At 40.1% G+C, this 19792-nt stretch overlaps 1 long non-coding RNA gene across 5 annotated transcripts in view; it reads left to right on the plus strand.

Annotated features, from left to right (window-relative positions):
- The window catches only part of LOC309868693, a 151415-nt gene that overhangs the window by 92507 nt on the left and 39116 nt on the right, over window positions 1-19792 (plus strand). For 3 of the 5 annotated variants that reach the window (XR_014313787.1, XR_014313788.1, XR_014313789.1), the window contains one exon: window positions 11519-11624. This is a non-coding gene — a long non-coding RNA (uncharacterized lncRNA). Of the gene's footprint in view, window positions 1-11518; window positions 11625-12853; window positions 13095-19792 lie in introns of those variants that run through there. The other 2 variants (XR_014313790.1, XR_014313791.1) reach the window with 1 other exon arrangement.

The following is a 19792-nucleotide window of genomic DNA, read 5'->3' on the forward strand; positions in this document are numbered from 1 at the left end:
CTCCATCATTGAATATCTGGCTCTGTACACATTGCTAGAGCATATTGTAGGAGCACCATTTATGGGAATAGTTCTTTTGAGGGCGAATGTGAGTAAATGTAAGTGCTAGTGTGTACCTATGAATTGACAAGGAAAAAAGAAATGGATAGTCCTTCAGCGCAGAGAAGGCCTCTGGGATCATGTGCATGTGTGACTATGTGTGTTTGGTTAGGGGTGATTTCATTTGGGTAAAGAGCTTCTCTTGGGGTAAAAGAGACTCCCTTTCTGCCAGAGACAAAGAAAAATGATGCTCTCACTGTGAGAAGCCCCACTGAGAAACACCAACCCTCCTTTAAAGGTGTCTGTCTTCTGTGATCCGTGTTCATAGGTCGAATTGCCAAGACCATTTGTTCTCTGAGACATCTATAGACAGAAAGCCTGGTGTTTCTTTTGGGACACGTACCTGCTTCATGTGCATGCATAGGCGCGCGGACACACACATACACACACACACATTTTGGCTGGTTCAGCTTTCTTGGCCGCCAGCAATACACCCTGCCTTTGTTTCAGCAACTGCTGATAACCCCATTAACATCTCACTAAAGATTCTGGCAGCCTCACAAACCAGTCCTCACCTCCGGGCAGGCTGCTCCAGAACATTCCTCCCCTTTCCTCCCTCCACCACAACCCTATTAGGACCAAACATGTTTTTTCTTTTACCTTAGACATGCATCTTCTTGTCTGGGCTCTTGTTTTTCTCCTGTGCAAATTTATGAGGAGGATTTAAGGAAAACTCAGAACCTCAGCTGGTCTTAGGGATAGAACTTGCTTCTTTTTTATTAAATAAATAAATAATTAATTAATTAATTTTTAATTTTTATAGAACTTGCTTCTAAGAGGCAATCTTTAAATTCCAGTCCACTCCCCTACCCTGCATATCATGGATACTTGCGCACTCATGTACAAAGGTAAACCCTCTGGAAATGTGTCTTTTATCCAGTCACCAAGTTTGGGCTTTTCTTCCTCCTGAGTATCTCTCAGAACTGTCCATTTCCACCTCCACCAGCACACCCCAATCCAGAGCAGCACAGAATTTTGCCTGGGCTTTTTGAGGAGCAACCTAGACCTTTCTATTGGTCTCTCTGCCTTCTGTCTCTCCATATTCAAATCCACTCTCCACTGTGCTCTTTCTAAAATGCAAATGGGATCTTGTAAGACCTTTGCCTTTTTTTTTCCATTTTATTTCTTTTCAGTGTTCCCAAATTCATTGTTTATGCACCACACCCAGTGTATTGCTCCCGTGCAATACGTGCCCTCAGTAATACCCAAAACCAGGCTCACCCCAACCCCCTTCCCTTCAAATTCCTCAGTATATTTCTCAGAGTCCACAGTTTCTCATGGTTTGTCTTCTCCTCTGATTTCCCCCAGCTTACTTTTCCTCTCCATCTCCTGATGTCCTCCATGTTATTCCTTATGTTCCACAAGTAAGTGAAATAAGTCAAACACAGAGAGTCAAATATCATATGGTTTTACTTACTTATGGAGTCCCTTTGCTTTAAGTCTTTAACTTCTCCCCTGTTATTTCGAGGAGTGAGGATAGGATCTGTCTCATGGAGGATGCCCAATAGAAGTTTCTAAAATTGAACAGAGTTGAGTCTTCAGTTGAATCCAACAGAATATCCATTCTGAGAACTTAAAAAATGGCCTTGTCTTGAGAGCTTTATTCCTTTTTTTTAGTTCTCACCTTTATACACACCTGAACTCCTTTCATTCTGGGGAACACTTCTAAGTTTAATTCTGTGGTCTGTGACTTTATGTGTCTTCTGGGGGAAAAGAGTCTTCTCATATTTCAACAAGAAGCAGAATGTTAGAACTGGAAGGGACCTTTGAAACCATGCTCTTAGCTTCAACAGGCATGTAACATGTTGGGTTCCTGATAATTTGACTAAAGGGCACATTATTAAAAGGTGCAAACAGCTACCTCAGCTTCCCCAATTTGGAAGCCAGCCCTTAACTGCTTTGAGGAAGATTGGCCAGGAATTTTGTAGACTGTGCCTCATGATTGTGATTTGTCTGATGTCTTTTTCATGATTAGACCAAGGTGATGTGTTCTGGGGGGCAAAAATGTTATTTTTATCACATCAAATTCAGGGTTCCTGCTATCATCATGACTTCTCACCATTGATGTCATTCTTGAACATCCTGCTGAGATGGAGTCTCCCAAGCTCCTCTACCTTGCCCTCCTTTCCACACTGTACTCTTTGGAAGGAAGTCCTTAGTTATGGCCTCCACTTATGGAGCAAGAAGTCATACTCCTTAAAGGCTGAGTGTCTATAGAAATTATTTAGTATTCTTCTGTATGGGTATATGTCTGTCTTCCCCCATTTAATTATTCAATAGTTCACAGATATATTTGTTTTGGATATTTATTTTTAATAATATTTATTTATTTGTTTGGATAATTATTTTAGAACTCTTCTTGCTGGTTTCTGGGTCTTTTTGACAGACCTTTATCATTGTGGGTATTATTTCATTTTAAACCCTTCCTTACTCCTGGCACTAGAAGATGCTCCAGTCTTATCTTATATACTTAACTCTGGTCTTAGAATCAGCCATTTCTCCAAGAATCCCTTGTTCCTCTTCTTGGAGGATAATATTAGAAACCAAGTTTTAGGGAGACAAGAAACCAAGTTTTAGGGAGACAAACCATAAGTGACACTTAATCTCACAAAACAAACTGAGGGTTGCTGGGGGGAGGGGGTTTGGGAGAAGGGGGTGGGATTATGGACATTGGGGAGGGTATGTGCTTTGGTGAGTGCTGTGAAGTGTGTAAACCTGGTGATTCACAGACCTGTACCCCTGGGGATAAAAATATATGTTTATAAAAAATAAAAAATTAAAAAAAAAAAAGAAAAAAAGGTAAGAGTATTAAGATTTGAGAATAAAATTTGAGCTAATTCCCTGAAAAAAAAAAAAAAAAAAAAACAAGTTTTAGGTACTAGGTGTGCTACTTGTTATATATGGGTATCATTGCTTCTGTGCCCCTCAACTGACAAGAAAAAACATGTGTATAAATACACACATCTATAAATATTTAAATATTTCTATACATAGCAATCTGTGTCTATATTAAGCTAAATATGAGTTCATATTGGTGTCTTTAATTCATCACCACATAGATCATTCTAGGCTACTTCCCTTGCTTAACCGTAATCTCCCACTCCAATAGTGAGAAGCCTGGATCTCCCACCATTTGTCATCCATTTGCTTAACTGTTCAATTCCAATACAGTGTTCCAGAATCATTAACCCGTACCACCATGGGAAATGACTTTAGTTGATAAAGTGCTCACGTATACTTCCTTTAGCATTTAGTCTTTCAGACTCCATGCATTTTGAAAATTGCTTTACTTAGATCTTATTGCCTTACCCCATCAATGAGGTTATTCCATACATTTGTAATACATTTAGAATTTTTTGTTATATTCTGTATTTCATCCTGTATCCCCTGACCTTCTGATTTTAAAAAAGTTGTTTACATTAAGGTTTACTCTTTGTGCTATGAAGTGACATAAGTTTTGACAAATGCATAATGCCATGTTTCTATCAATACAGTATCATATAAAGTATGTTCACTAGACTAAAAAATTCTTGCCACTTATTTAACGCTTCTCTACACCCTGGTAATAAGTTCTGTTTAGTGCCTCAAGAGCTTTACCTTTTCCAGAATGTTGTATAAATGGAATCATGCAATATGTAGTCATTTTTGCCTTAACAATATGTATTTCAGATTCATCAGTGTCTTTGTATGACTCGATAGCTCATTCCTTTTAATTTCCCAGTAATATTCCATTATATAGATGGAATACAGTTGGTTTATCCATTCACCTATTGAAGGACATTTTGGTTGCTACCAGTTTTTGATCATGCTTAAAGCTGCTATAAATAATCATGTGATGATCTTTGGGTAGATGTAAGTTTCCCAACTGGCTTGCTACCAAAAACCAAAGAGTATGGGATCATATGGTAATACTAAGTTTAATTTTGTAAGAAACTTCCAAACTATCTTCCAAAATGGCTATTTCATTTTGAGTTTCTGCGAGCAGTGAATGAGAATTCCTGTTTCTCTGTGTCTTTGCCAGCAGTTAATAAGGTAGTTTTAAAAGAGAAAATTAGCCATTCTGATAGGCGTGTAGTGGTATTTCCTTGATGTTTTTGTGCATAAATTTTTGATTTATGTAAAGGACATTATAATGATATGTCTCAGTTTTTTTTAATTAAACACCATGTTTTTAAAAAATAACTCACATTGCTCTATGTATACTAAATGCACTGCTTCTTATGGTTGTGTAATATTCTAATTCCCAAGGGTGGTGGTGAGAATTAAACTTCCTTCACCATCAGCACTACCCCTCTATGTTATGTGAAAGTATCCTTGTAATCTAAGCATAATCAAGGTAGATTTTATGCAAATGCATCTTCAAGGCAAGTTTCCCAAACTTCTCTTCTAAAAAGGTGTTGATAATGGTGATAGTCTGGGTGTGTGTGGGTGAATGTCTAGATAAGATGGGAGATGTATTTGCCTTATTTACTACCACTCCCTTCTCCCATGAAATAGATTAATCACTTATGGGATTAAAAAATACATATGTTGCAATGATTCTGAATTCTGTAGGTGGCCACTACAAACTGGTGAAGCTGACTTGGGGAAAGAAACACAAGTGCCATCTCTAGACCAGACGATATCTAAAGTCTCACTAAGCTCCCAGCATTCTGTGTTCTGTAGGTAGCCTAATTTTCCTGGCTGGAAAACTGGGTTCATGCAGGAGAGTGGCAGTAGACAAGAGAGGAAAATGTAAGAGGGAGGCAATTTATATGTATTAAATAGCTGCCATTTATACAGTGCCCACTGTATACCAGCTATGGTGCCATATGTTCTCCATATATTCTTATAGGATGCATACAAAGTCTGATAACATTAATGTTTATTTCTATTTTCAGATTAAGGCCCAAAGAGGAAAAGTCACTTTGCCAAAAAGACTCAGGTAGCAAATGGCATCCTGAGATTAGAACTGAGGTCTAAATTAATAATATTCTCACTGTATCTTGGATCCTCTTACATGGATCTTCAGAAATGGCCATGGAGTTAGGGCTATATATATACTACATTGCTGGTAGTTTTTGAATGGGAAATATCAGGAGAGGTATGCTTCATGAGTTTTCAATAACAAGGTAGGTTGGGTGACTAAGTCTATGGCAAAGTCTGAGCATGAGATGAAGTCTGCATGTGGGTAAGAGACGGACTGAAGAGGCACTTACAAATGTTGAGTCAAGATGTCCTACATAGCATAGTGAAAGAAACATCTTCCAAAGGAACAGAGTAGAGATTGTTCCTGAAAGATCTGAACAGTACAAGCCTGAGGCAGAAAATGTATATTATTGGAAAATGAATGTCTTTCTTTTGGAACTAATGCTAGTGTTGATTTATTCCCTTTTATAATTTACATATTGGTTGAAAGGAAATTGCCCTTTATGATGATTGGAGGGGCACCTGACTGGCAAATTTGGTAGAACATGCGACTTTAAAATCTTAGGATCATAAGTTCCAGCTCTATGTTGCACATGGAGCCTAGTTAAAAAAAAAAAAAAAAAATCCAGTGGTGGTTGGAATCTTCCTGTTGATCCAATGGTAGAATCATATAGTCAGTCAGATAGAGAGGGAACAAAGCTTACAGTGTGCTGTTGATTGTATTATGCTCAGCTTTGAATCACTGAAGTACATAACTCTACCATTAACTTAATACATTTGAAACATTTGTTAATTGCTGTTTACCTTCTGTAATGCTGAATATATCATAGGAACTCATTTTCAGTGTCAAATATAACTTAAGTTTTTACCTTGTGGTCTTGGCCTGGGCTGTTTAAATTGGACCAATTTCATTATTGACTTTCTTCCTCTCACTATACATTGTTTCATTAATTTCCACAGTCATTTTTCTTGAGATCCTGCCCTTTGTAAGCTTTGCTGGTGTGAGGAAGGGTGCATGAATTGCTGACATATCAAATGCTGACTTCTTCTAAGCTGTTTGAGTTTGTGGTTTGATCAGTCTGTTAACGACTTTATTCTTTCATTACTAGATCAATATTTTCTTCATTTTTTCCCTTGTAGAATCTAAGTATTGCAGTGGAGCTTTAGATGTTCTAGATACGTCCAATGCCTGTATGAAATTGTACTAAGAAACCATGTATACATTTTATACGCATTCACTCCATAAATATTTTGAATAATGAACTGTGAAGAAACATTGTTACTCTGCAAAATACCAATCCCATGAGGTGTTCTTTAAAAAAAAAGGAGGGGGGGATTCCCTGGTCAAATACATTTGAGACATCTGTCTTGGAGAATCACAAACACACCTGAACCAATTATAGAGCTGATCAGTCTCATAGTAATTAGTTTAATTTCTTGTTGCTGTCTATCTATCTTGCTCTTAGAGACACTGTGTTCTGTTAGCTATCTGTATATCCTTGAATGTCAAGCCTCCCTGGTTGCCATTCCAACTTTGCTGATCATTTCTGTAGCTCTGTTTACATGGTTTCTGAAGTTAAGCACCATCTCCTGACCTCTTCCACCCTATTGCTGATAGGAAACTCATACCATCAGCTCACCCTACAGAGGATAGGCATTGCTGAGCTTCTGAATAATGCTAGTGCCTTCCTGTCCAACATACTCCTGATCACCTTGGTAAATGGAATGTTCTCTGGGTCTTCTAAGGAACATGGACAGCCAAAATATTCTCTGGTCTTTTTCAGTAGACCCACTCTGAAATGCCCACTTTCATGGGCTTTTTGCTCTTTTTGTCCATGATCTTCCCAGTGGATCTGGTATCCATTTCATTTACTACTGACAGTTTTTTTCATCCAAGTTTCTTTTTTTTTTTTTTTAAGATTTTATTTATTTATTTGACAGAGAGAGATTATAAGTAGACAGAGAGGCAGGCAGAGAGAGAGAGGAGGAAGCAGGCTCCCTGCTGAGCAGAGAGCCCGATGCGGGACTCGATCCCAGGACCCTGAGATCATGACCTGAGCCGAAGGCAGCGGCTTAACCCACTGAGCCACCCAGGCGCCCTCATCCAAGTTTCAATACCCATATCAGATCCAATATCCATATCCAATAGGGACTATAGTCCATATTGGTGCCTAGGTCAGTATTTTTAAAGCGTAAGAACTTTCTTTTTTTTTTTTTTAATCTTTTTTTTTTTTTTAATTTTATTTATTTATTTGACAGAGAGAGATCACAAGTAGATGGAGAGGCAGGCAGAGAGAGAGAGAGGAGGAAGCAGGCTCCCTGCTGAGCAGAGAGCCCGATGCGGGACTCGATCCCAGGACCCTGAGATCATGACCTGAGCCGAAGGCAGTGGCTTAACCCACTGAGCCACCCAGGCGCCCCTAGGTCAGTATTTTAACAACAATGAGTGTATTCCAATAATTGTTGGGGATCTGTATTACAGAGAATACCCTAATACTTTAAAACTCTCCCTTATCCAATGCTATATGTTGTTCTCCTTGATCTGATATCTTCATGACCCATCTCTGATACTCTCCCAGTTTCTACTGGCACATTTATCTATATCTGTTGTTCAGTTGGGGTAGAGTTTATTATCTGCTTTATTAGGCCAAGGACTTTCTCAGTCAGATCAAGCTGAGATTTAACCCTAATTATGGACTAGTGGTCAGGAGGGGAAACAGAGTCAGGACCTGAGAAGGACAAGCATTGTCTTCTAATACATCTGTCTCATTTGAGGCTTTTGTGCAATCTTCAAGTAAGACTAGGTGGGAATAAGAGGCTCTGTCTTCTAACAAGGGAGGGCCTCAGTTCTCTAGGCCCAGAATTTTCAAGGAAGACTAGTAGTTCAAGATTCTTAAATACATCTACCCAGATATCCTCATCTAAGCCTCTGGATCCCACTTCTTCATCAGAGCCTAAATTTGGTATTAGAAGACTTTGTTAGAACTAGAATTCAACCTTCTTTGAAGTTTTACAACTTGTATAATTAAAGTTGAGCCTAGTTTTGGCTCAGTTGGCCCTCTGCTATGGGGTAAGAGAGGGTTTTTATACCCCGTCAAGGAGCCCATGGAATTTCACACTTTCTTTGAATTTATGAGTGATCAATCTGAACCTATGATGTTCTCTTTTTTTAGTGTATTAAGGGCACTCACCACCAACTACCAATTTTGCTATTTTTAGAATGACTATTTTCCCTCATACTTTCCTTTGTACAGATATATTGCACCAGCCAGTGCATCTTCTTAAACTTGTAGTCTATCCAAGTTCAGGGGAAAACATTTACTGTGCTATAGCATGCCAAGGACCATCAATCTCCAATGACCAGTAGAGGTGGGAGACCTCACTGTTGGCTGCAATGAGGTGGGCGATCCAACTCCAGAATCCTTAGAGGTAGTTTCCTGGAATAACTCTAAGTAATAACTCTTTTATGTTTGGCTTATTAGAAGCAGAGTCTAAGATGAGGATTATTTTTCAAGTGATTTATTAAGGAAGCTCTCAGGAGAAATCTGTAAGGAAGTGAGAGAAGAAGCTTTGCAAAGATATGGATTCAGCTAAAGTCTAGCCTCACATCCCACAGAGAACTATAGAGCATGAATGACGCTACAGAGTTGTCTCATCTTGAAGAGAGTGGGATGAGCTTTTTAGGCCAGTATTAGACTGTTGTTACCATAAAGTGACCCTTTGGGAAGGAGGGCAAAATCTCTCTGAAATTCCTAGGCAAGAAGCTTCCCATAACTAAGGACAACCTTTCTTTGTAAAGGGCATAGCTATGAGTTGTTAGTAGCTAACAGTCAGAACACTGGGGGGATTGATGCACCATCTCAGGAAAGGAGATGTGAGTGGTACACCCAGCAGTATCTACTATAATAATGATGTTTGTTGATATCATATGGAACCAGGGTTTTTTGAATCACACTTTAAGAAACATTATACTATATGCCAGGCACTGGAGTAGGAATAGACACATGAACAGGTAATTTTAACATAGTCACCTCCAACCAATATCTATTTATTATGGTTTAGTAGGTGGCAGGTGCTGTGCTAAATAAAAGGTAATTAACAATCTTGGTGTATCCAGGGCTGGGAGGATTCTCAGAATGCAAGACTCAGTTTTAAATCTGGGACACTCCTGGGAAAACCAGAATGAATTAGTCATTCTAGCTAGGTGCTGGGAATATAATATGGAGTGATAGCATTTTCTACTACAAGAACCACAGCATCTTCTAATCCAATGAATGAAATGTCAGGGATTCCTGAAGAAGATGGCTTCTGACTTTGCTTATGGAGAAGTAATAGAGGAGGAAGAGGCATCGTGCTGACTTGTGCTTTTCTAAAACCACTAGGCTCTATCATTTCCACTGGGCCCAGAGAACTCAACCAGTGCTCTTCCAAGATTTCACCTTCCTGCCAGGGTCCAGCCCTAGCTCTTGCTGCAGCAAATCTGATCATGTTCTAAAAGAAATAAAGGCTGCAGAAGTGCTCACATCATGTTAAATCCATCCCTTGACTTCCCTCAGGACAGAAGGGGCCTTCTAAACTGCAAAAGGTATATTGAAAACAGTGTCCAGAAGGTATGTGCTATGGTGCTGTGAAGTGTGTAAACCTGGTGATACACAGACTTGTACCCCTGGGGCTAATAATACATTATATGTTAATAAAAAATAAATAATAAAAAAAGAAAAGAAAATAGTGTCCACATTTGACTGAAAAATATTGTGCATCTGTTAAGTGCCAGATGATGGACAAAGATCCCTTTATCTTCCTGCCGCTTACACTGAAGTGACAAAGACAGGCAATAATTATGACACATGGTAATGAATGCTACGGTAAAAAGCAGAAAGACAAATTAGGAGGATAATGAAATAATCCAGGGGAGAGATGGTGGTGGTTTGGATCAGGACACTGGTAATGGATACAGTGATAAATATTTGGGTTCTGGATATATTTTGAAAGTGGAGCCAACAGGATTTACTGATGGGTCGAATGAGGTATAAAAGAGAGGAGTCAAAGGGTGACTCCTAGGTTTGCAGCCTAAACAGCGGAAAGATGTTGCCAAATGATGAGATGGAGAGTGCTGTGGGAAGAGCAAGTTTGAGAATGGGAGGAAGATCAGAAGTTCAGCTAAGAGGTGCACAAGCATAGAAGTTGAGTAGCCAATTGAATGTATGAATCTGAAGTTCAGGAGAGGCCTGAAAATGATATATAATTTGGAGAGTCTTCAATTTATGATTGGTATTGAAAGCTATAATCCTGTATGAGATCACCAAGGGAGAGCTATATATGGAGAAGAGATCTTCTCTTGTAAAATGACAGTGCTGGGGGAAGAAGAAGAACCAGCACAAGAGACTAAGAATGAGCAGCCAATGAAGAAAATCAAAACTGAGTGTGTGTATTTCCTGGAGGACACAGGAAGACACTGTTTCAAGAATGAGGTCATGATCAAATGCAAGTCAAGTAAGATAAAGTCAGAATTAGCCCCTGGATTTAGCAACATGGAGGTGACTGATAACTTTGATTAATCCAACTTTTGACTACCAAATTGGTAAATTATTTCAGATATCTCCCCAAATGGCCCAAAGTTTCCAAAAAAGTGGCAAAGTTTAGCATTTTGATTCTCAATCAGACTATGGTAAACTCATGGTATTTGTCTCTAATACAATGCTTGATACATAGTAGATATTCAGAAAATATTTGACAAATAAATGAAATGGATATGATATTCAGCATTCAAGTCTCTTCCTCTCTTCCTTTTCCCTTTATTTTTCTGCAGGATACTGTCTTCTGCTTTTTAAATTTCTTCCTCAATGGATGAAAAAGTCAATCACTCATGGATCCCCATTTTTTTAAAAAAGATTTTATTCATTTATTTGACAGTGAGGGATCACAAGCAGGCAGAGAGGCAGGCAGAGAGAGAGAGAGAGAGAGAGAGAGAGAGAGAAATGGGCAAGGAGACTCCCCGCTATGCAGAGAGCCTGACTTGGGGCTCGATCCCAGGACCCTGAGATCATGACCTGAGCCGAAGGCAGAGGCTTAACCCACTGAGCCACCCAGGCACCCCCATGGATCCCCATTTTTTACAAAAAGAACTAATGTAAGAAGAAAAACATACAACAACAATAATAACAATTATTCTCTGAGGGCTTATTACGTACCTGTCACTAGACCAAGCAGTTCATAAATGTAAGCTACACAATAACATTGTAAGGCAGGCAGTATTCTTTACCATCTTACAGTTTAAAAAATTGAGACTCATGGCAGTTAAGCAATATGCCAGTGTCTTTGGAGTAGTGCTTGCTATGTGTTCACCCAAGTTCATTTTCTTTTCTTTCTTGGCACACAGCTTGATACATTTCCCAGTCTCCTTTGCAGTTAGGTATGGCCATGTGACTGAGTCCACAATACAATGTGGGCACAATGATAGGTACCCATAATAGCCTTACAAACATAATTTTTTCTTTTTTTCTGTATACAGGAGCTAAAGAGAGCAAACCTTGAAACCTGGTAGCATCACAAGATGAAAGGAAATGGTCCTTGAATGACTGTATGGAGCTGTCTGCCAAGTAGAAACATGGACATTTGTAAGTGTAAGAAGTAAATTTATTTTGCTAGGCCATTATATTTGGAATTTGTTACTACAGCTAGTATTACTTACCTTAAATGGTTATACAGTTTGCAAGTCTGAAAGCTTATTTTATGGAGGAGCACAACTGGAAGACACTGGACTAGGGGAATAACAGGCACGAAGTGTAGAGGACTATCAAAAAGAAGGGATTTAAGTGACTGTTCATACAACACATGCTATATGCTGAGGTGTTCCTCTGTCTTCCCCATTTTGACTGAAGAATGCTGTCAAGATCTTTCCCCTCCAGGTCAGAGATAAGTATAGTATTCTCTGGGGTCTCTAACCTCCAGGCAAGAAAAAAGACTAAAAGATACTGACCAAGGGGTTTCCTAACACACAGTCTGGTAAAGTCGTTGCTGACAAGCTCTGCTGCTCAGCTGAGGGCTTCCCATCAGTTCTTTGGCTTCTCACTGTCATTTCGAACAAGCAATCAGGATTACCAGACATGAGGAGAAGCACTAACGTGAAATACAGACACCAAATAAATAAACAGAGGAAATACAACACAGAGGGAACATGGACGTGAGGAAAAGTCAGAACATCTTTCATTAATGTTCCTAAGAGAGATAAGATAGTCCATGAATAAAATGAGAAAAAAGATGCTCTAAAAGAAAGAAAGAGAAGCAAAGTTTTTGATAATTAAAAACATAAGGACAGAAATAAAAATCTTTATAGAAGAATTGGAAGATAAATTTGAAGAAATACCACAAAAAAGTTGAACAAAAGGACAAAGAAATAAAAATAGAAATGAAATTGTGACAATATTAGAGGACTGGTCCAAAAGAAATTCCAGAAAAAGAGATCAGAGAAAGCCAAAGAGAAGGCTGGAAACAATCCATGAAATGATTTAAGAAAATTTCCCAACACTAATGGACATGAGTTGACAAATCAAAAGAGCTGCCACCTGGTGCATGGGGCTGCATGGGGGGAAATGATTTGCATAAAGACTTATCATGAAATTTCTGAATATTGGAGACAAAAGAAAATTCTGTGAGTTTGCCCACATGATGGGCAACCCACCAGATCTGAGCAGAGACAGCCCCTCTTAGTGCTATCGATAACAAGTTCTGAGTAACCTGAGCTTAGAATGCTGTGGAGAGTCTGAGCTAGACCTGATCTCTCTTGAGCATATGCTGAGGAAGTTCTTGCTCTCTGTTTCATGACTTCCTGCTTAGATAAGCTGAGAACACTCATTTATGTAAGGAATGTTCTGCTTTGATCTGACCTTGAGAGCTGGACTTAGCCCATGTAAATTCAGAGCAGCCGACTCACACTGACTATGTTCCTTCCGTCCGTCTGGTTCTTGACCCACATTACCACCTTGTGAGACAAATTCCAGTGTTCCTGATGCGAGCTCTATGTTTTGAGGACTTGCTTGTGACCTTACCCAGTGACTTCCCCAGAAGGGGCTTTTATGAAACCTCAGGTAAGCTGAAGCCAGTTTATGACCTAGAGACTCAGCTAGGTTTTCTCATATGGGTCTCTATCTAGCAGGGACACATGTAACTTCATGCTGCTATCTCATTTTCCAAAATGAAACCTGTTATTTGGATCTTCATCCACAAGTGGAGATCCACAAGTAAAAGCTGGGGAATGATTAACACAGAAGGTGGAATGGTGGTTACTTCTGGATGGGGTTGTGGGGATAAAGGGAGAGGCATGTGACTGGAAGGCACACAGTCGGTGCCTAAGGGACCAGTAATGTTCTTGTTATTAACTGAATAGTAGTACAAGAGTACTTTAAACTGTTCTGTATGTAAGATCCATTTCATAATTTTGAAGAATGAACAGCCGAGCCAAGAAATTGTCCTGGGTCCTTCTAGCAATGATAAGCTCTGATTTTGTCAGGCTGTGATTGGAATTGGATGCGAAGAATGAATCTTATGGGACAATTCATTGCAGTTTATGAGATCACTCTGGTAGGGAGAGCACTAATTTGGTATGAATGTTTGTGGGTCCTGGAGACAAGGGTGATGAACTGCTGACGGACAGTAGGGGTCAGAGAAAACTCTGTGAGGTAGGTTGACCAGGAAATGCTTTCATCCTTGCATTACCTCTCACCATCTGGTTTATTCTCAACAGTGTCCAGAAAGATTCTTTAGTAACTTAAGTCAGATGGTTTCACTTCTCTGCGCAAAATTCTCCATAGAGTTCCCATGTCTTATAGGGTAGAATCTGGAAGGATAATGTATTATCTGGCCCCGTACCACCTCTGTGACCTCTTCCCAACTATCCATGTCCACCATCCGCCATTCACAATGCTTCAACTCCTCTAACATGCCACTCTGTCTCCAAGGGACCAGGTACAACTCTACCCCAGGGCCTTTGTACTTGCCAGTCTCCTCTGCTTTCGGATTGCTACCTACTCATATTCCTAGGGCTTGCATCCTCATTTCTTTTGGGTTCCTGCTGAAATGCCACTTTGTGAGGCCTTTCCTGATGATTCTGTGTGAAATTTCACCTCCTACTTCCATCTTTAACATTCCTTTAACATTCCTTTCCGTTTGTATTTTTCTCATTTCATATACTTATTTGTTCTCCTATGATCCCCTCCTGACTAGAATATAGCCTCCATAGGGCAGAATTTTTATCTGATTTATTCGCTGGAATAGTCCTTATATGCAGAGAGTGTCAAAGCTACATTTAAGTTTTCCTCTAGGTCTGCCTGGTCCTGGGATGTCATTTTTCAGATCTGTGGTGTTTCCTTTCATAAGGAGTAATTGATGGTATGGCTAAACAGTGGATGTTGATAAAATATATTCACCCTGAGGAGCATAAAGAGTGCCAGTCAGATGCCAAAGCTTATTACTACCATTAGAAAATCACAAGGAATTCTGATAGGCCTGGGAGTAGCCCAAGCTTCCAGACTCTTACAGCACCTTCTAGATTGCCTGAGCTACCCCACTGGCATGCTCTGAGCCCTCATAATTTAGCCAATTACTTGATATGAACTCTCTTGCCTTATAATGCTTTCATCAAATTACAACTTACAACAGATCAGGACAGGCCTAAGTAAAAACAGAGAATTGCTCTTTTGGTGGAAAATTTTCAAGAGGACAGCAGAGCAAACCAAAGACTACTCAGGGCTTAATGGGAATTATTCCTCCTGTTTGATTTGGAAGGCTTTGTTGATTCCAAATAAGAAAAATTCAGACTCCCTCATGCCCAGAAACTGAATTTACTTGAATGCCCCATTAGGGATGGAGAAACTGGGATGAGTTTTTAGAAGGAAAAGTGGAAAAAAACAAAAACAAAAACAAAAACAATAGCGAGAACTTCCTAAGTAGACAAAGGGAAAATTTGTGACCTGCAAAACTCTTTAAAGGACCAATGGATTTGTTGTATATAAGCAGAGATTTTAGTTATGAAGGGGGGGGGAATATACCTATAAAATTTCCCCCACCTTAAAGTTAGTCACTCTGAGTGATGATTTATTACTTTAGAAATAAAAGGTCTGGTGGTACCTGGGTGGCTCAGTCAGTTCAGTGTCCAACTTTTGATTTTGGCTCAGGTTATAATCTCAGGGTTGTGAGTTTGAGCCCCACATTGGGTTCTGTGTTGGGTGTGGAGCCTGCTTAAGATTCTCTCTCTTTCTGCCCTTTCCCCAAATAGAAAATAAGTAAAATGCCTAGACAGACACATTCTGGTTTTTTGGCAATAAAGCAAGACTGAACCATTTTTGGTAAAGGAAACAATTTGGCTCTTATCAATGTCCTTACATTTGTGTAATGTTTTATCTTTTACAGAGGATGCATACTCCATCAGTTTACCTTCTCAATAGTTCTGGAAAAGGGACAGGACAAGTAATACAGTCCCCATTTTGCTATCGAAGAAGCAAGGGCTCAAAGAAACAGTTTCTTCCAACATCCTTTGTGCAGTGCTGCCCAACTTTCTGTGATATTCTGGAATATTCTGTAGTTACATTGTTTCATATGGTAATTAGCCACAGGGGTATTGAGTAACTGAGATGTGGTTAGTATGATGGAGGAACTGAATTTTTAATATTTTGAACATTTTAACTACCATTTTAACAGCCATTTGTGGCTGGTATCTACCATATTAGACAGTTAGCAAGTAGACACAGCAGAGACTCTAATCAAGAATGGGTGATTCCATGCCCATTGTTTCCTAGTCCGAGCAAGTTGTAATTAATTATGCAACAGTAAGTGTAATTTGCTAAGAATGTCATAGCTTTAGGAAAGAGTGAAGTGGAATTGGTCCCAGAGACCCTTTGTCCAGCATACCTGGGTTCAATCCCTTGGGCATTTTCATGCAGGCAAGTGCCTACAGCTTGGCTTTTCCAGTAAAGCACAGGATGAAATCTGGTTGCCATTATGCCTGCTATATGATCTTTTTGTGGCTTCCATCTCTTTAGAACAAGAAAAAAGGCCTGAGTCTCCCAACATATGCTAGAATGATAAGCACCTATTTAATCTCTGTCACTGCAAAGAGAACAGAATATCTCCTTTGAAGTGAGGAAAGTAGTTTTGTGAATTTAGGTCAATTCCTTTGGGCTGAGGTGGGAGTGAGGGAGGTAGAGAGTTAGGCCAGGCCTCATGTTTCCCAGCAAACTCCCAGATCTGAGGATATGTTAGTATTCTGTGCTACAGAAGGAGGAAGGACAGAGCGGGGAGCACATTCGTACTTAGTGGGAGCAAGTTGTTCATTTGTTTCTACATCAGCCTTGTGGGTTTGAAACTATTATAAAGCAGAGTTTCTCAACCTCTGCACTGATACTTTGGGCCAAATACTTTTCTGCTGTGGGGGACTGTCCTGTGCATTGCAGGATGTTTCATTGCACCTCGACCTTTGTCCATCCCCTAGCTATGACAACCCAAAAAAAAAAAAAAAAAAATGTCTGCAGATATAGCCAAATAAAGTCTGGATGCATCCAGGTTGAGAACCACTGTAGTGTCGAACCATTGCATAAATCCAGCCAATATCACACAACCAGTATTTTGCTTGGAATATTTTTAAACCCAGGTTCTACCTCCCATACCCAAAGCCCATTATTTTTATGTCATACCATTTTTAACTCTTGGTGGAGTTTGGGAAAAGGCATTAAAATTAATTAAATTAAAATTTAAATTAATTAAAGTCAAATTTAAATTAAAACCAAAAGAGAATAAGAGCCTTTAAAATCCATCTCTTCCTTCCCTAATCCAATAATGATGCATTCCTAGTGTTTCAAATAGAGCCTGATACAGACAGTGCATTCAATAAGTATTTTCTAGACTGTATGCATGAATGAATGAAGCTCAAAGATACCATGTCTGCCATTTTCAGACATTGGGTGAGCGTCAGGTCAGCGTCAGGCATGTGTTCTAAAGGATCAGAATGTAGAAATCGAAAGATTTAAAAGAATTTGAGCTGGGGAAGTTTCATGGGATGAATCCAAATTAAGAGCCTTTGGAAGATATTTTCAAATCAGGATCCCAGAGATGAGGCACCAACACAAAACTTAAGCAGTAGGTATCCTAGTGGCTAAGAGCGTGAATGTGAAATCAGACAGCTCTGGCTTGGATTTTGACTTTTTTGATTGTTTAGCATGTGACCATCATTCTTTTTCTAACCATAATGAAAAGAAAGATCTACAGATAGAGGATCAGAAGAGAGCAGGGGGGAGCTTGAGCAAGTCAAGAAGGTAAGAGGTGGGGGCGCCCGGGTGGCTCAGTGGTTTAAGCCTCTGCCTTCAGCTCAGGTCATGATCTCAGGGTCCTGGGATTGAGCCCCACATTGGGCTCTCTGCTCAGCGGGGAGCCTGCTTCCCCCTCTCTCTCTGCCTGCCTCTCTGCCTACTTGTGATCTTTCTCTGTCTATCAAATAAATAAATAAAAATCTTTAAAAAAAAAAAAAAAAAGAAGGTAAGAGGTGGTCCGGGATGGCTGCTTTTATGGGACTGCGGGGGTCAACGTGCTAGGCTGCTGAAAGATGAACAGTCTCAAGAAGTAACCTTCATCTGGTTGTCTCAGGACAGTTTCCCCAGAAGCAGATGAGAGACAGCAGTTTGTGCACTAGTAACTTATTAAGGATATACTCCCAGGAGAAACTAGAAAAGGAGCAAGGAAAGCAGGTTGGAGAAGAGGAAATTGATCAAGGGTACAATTTCAGGCACAGCTCCAGGCTAGCCTGCTCCTGCAGGGGGACTCTGGAGTGTAAATTACATCTTGAGAGTTCCTCCTGCCTCGAGGCCAGGGAGCTTTGCTTTTCTTCTTCAACCAGTGACCATTGGCTCTAGGATGCCTTGAGAGCTTTTGGCTCTCTGCACATTCAGGCAGTTTGGCTCACTGGCTCAGGAGTGTTTCTCTAAAGTATGCAATAGCCAAACCATGGAAGGAGCCGAGAGGCCCTTCAGCAGATGAATGGATAAAGAAGATGTCTGTATGTAAAATGGACGATTACTCAACCATCAGAAAGGATGAATACCCACCATATTCATCAACATGGATGAAAGTGAAGGGGATTATGCTAAGGGAAATAAGTCAGGCAGAGAAAGACAATTATCACATGATTTTACTTATATGTGGAACATAAAGAATAGCATGGAGGACATCGGGAGAAGGAAGGAAAAATGAAGGGGGGGGGGATAATCAGAGGAGGAGACAAACCAAGAGAGACTATGGACTCTGGGAAACAAACAGAGTTTCAGGGGAAAGCGGGGGTGTGGGGGGGTGGGAGTGGATTAGCCTGGTGATGGGTATTAAGGAAGGCACGTATTGCAATGAGCACTTGGTGTTACATGTAAACAGTGAATCATGGGATACTACATCAAAAACTAATGTATGGTGACTAACATAACATAATAAAAAATAAAGCCATCAGTAATTTAAAAATACAAAATAAAGTTGTAAATAAAAGTAATTAGAAATAAAGCATACAGAAGCTGAGGATAGATGTACAAAACCAGTATAAAACAGATACGAATGAATCTAGGCATAACACTGAAGTGTCCACTCCAGGTGTTGAGGATTAAGTTGAGTTGCTCTTTGGTCAAATGATGAGTAGCCTTATAAATGATTGAGAAGCTGTTGAGAACAAGAGAACTGGATAAATCAGGGTTGATTGGGAAGGCAGGATTGAGGTACAAAGCTTTGGAGGGGGCCAGCCATAGGTCCTAAATCCTCTTTAGGTATTTTTGATCTGCTCCAGCTTCAGGCCATCATAGCATGCACTCTGGGGCTCTTGGCTCTTTCTTATGGATTCAAGAAAACTGCCTGTCTGGGCCCAGGGCATGGGCATGCCAGACTGACTGCACAGAGATGGAGGGTTAATTTGATATAACCACTTCCATTGGTCCAGTGAAATTGATGAGAATAACAATAATAACTGAAATTTATTGGAGCACTTCTTATATACCAGGCAATGGGCTAAGGGCTCAGTTGACATCAACTCTGTTCTTCATCACGAATCTGCAAGGCGGTTACTATTACCATCACCATAATTTCTAGATTAAAAATGGAGGCTCAGAGAGGTTGTTTTTGCAGGTTACGTAGCTCTTGAATGATGGAGTCAAAAGGCAAATTCAACTCTGAATCCAAAGCTCCTTTTTTTTAACTTCCAAGGGGCAAACACCCCCCATCATCGCTAAGCATTTATTGAGACTCTTAATACTTTCCTGGTTCTTGGTGGGTTTGTGATCCTGGGGAGGGAACGGATAAGTAAGTTCTGATTACATGAAAGCCAGTAAGAAGGGTACAGACACATATCATCAGATCAGTATAATTGTTTTGGATACCTAGAAGCTTTTAGGTTGTGTCTTATCAGCAACCTGCAGCAGCAAAGCCAAGTGCTTCAACAGTGATGTTATGGTGAACAGAGAGATGGAGTGGGTTGGAAGCAGAGGAGGGTTGGGGAAGGCAACCTGGGCTGGCAGGGAATTTGATGACAAATTCCTCTACTTGTGCTGATGATCTCTTGGGAGACAAAGAACATCTGGCCTGGGATAAAAGGAACCTTGGAGGTGCTACATGGGAAGGGCAGTCTCCCATGGTCCCTGCCTGCCTCTACCCCTTGCCTTGGCAGGCAGGGCAAGGACAATCCCCCATCCTTGGCCTTAGTTGGTGTTGGGTACAGGCTAAACAGAGAGTGCCTGGATTCATTTAGAAATGGCTGGGGTGTCCTGGG

The sequence above is a fragment of the Mustela nivalis genome, assembly GCF_964662115.1.
Source record: "Mustela nivalis genome assembly, chromosome: 7".
Taxonomy (NCBI): Eukaryota; Metazoa; Chordata; class Mammalia; order Carnivora; family Mustelidae; genus Mustela; species Mustela nivalis.